Below are 916 nucleotides of genomic sequence, written 5' to 3'. Positions count from 1 at the left end.
GACCAGGACAAGAAGAGCCCGTGCTGGGGACCACTGGAGTGGCCTCGGTATTAGGTCAGGTTCTAGACGCTGCCTGCAAGCCCAGACCACAGGCACTGCGATTTGGGAGCTGGGCTCTTGGGTCTTCTTTGGGAAGCACGCCCTCTGGCGCGTGAGCTCAGGGTTGACCAGGAGTGTGGGGTGTGTATGTGTGTGTGGGGGGGTGCCACTTCTCAGGTGCGGGCTTTGGCTTTGGCCTTAGGGAAAGTGCCCAAATGGGGCTTGGGGGCAGCTCTCGCAGGGGCCTGCATTTCCCCCTGAGACTTGCTTCTGGAACTGCGCCTGAGAGCCGGATTCCCTCTGGAAGTTTTGGACCAATTCTGGAGGTTTCTGAGAGTCCACAGCTGGCAGCAGCTGAAAGAAATGAGATGGGGCAGGAACAAAGAAAATTGAGGATAAGACTTTGGTGGCTCTGTGGGGGCCAGAAGGGAAAACGAGTTTTCCTGGAGCTCTGGGGATCCTCACCCAGAGAGGACGAGGGGGCATGTCCTAGTTGCTGCATGTGATGAAGAGGCCCTGCTCAAATCCAGCAAACGGAGTTGCGCTGGGTGAAATGAGAACTGGTGTTCTGTTTCTGACAAGGTGGTCTGGTTCTGCACATGGAGAACTCGGGTAAACTTAGAATGAATGAAGGCAGGAAGGAAAGAATAGCATTTGGATTTTTGGCTGCTCCAAAAGAGCATCTTGGATGGATTTCCTCTGAACATGGCCCCAATAGTGTGTGGTTACTGTAAGACAGACTTCAGGGTAGTATTTTTTTAAACGTAGCTTTATTGAGATACAATTCATATACAGTACGAGTGTACAATTCTGTGGTTTTTAGTAAGTGGACATTACCGCATACAATTTTAGAACACTTTTTATCACTCCAAAAAGA

The sequence above is a fragment of the Hipposideros armiger genome, unplaced genomic scaffold (assembly GCF_001890085.2).
Source record: "Hipposideros armiger isolate ML-2016 unplaced genomic scaffold, ASM189008v1 scaffold_65, whole genome shotgun sequence".
NCBI classification, from domain to species: domain Eukaryota; kingdom Metazoa; phylum Chordata; class Mammalia; order Chiroptera; family Hipposideridae; genus Hipposideros; species Hipposideros armiger.
Note: the sequence above shows the minus strand (reverse complement) of the source record.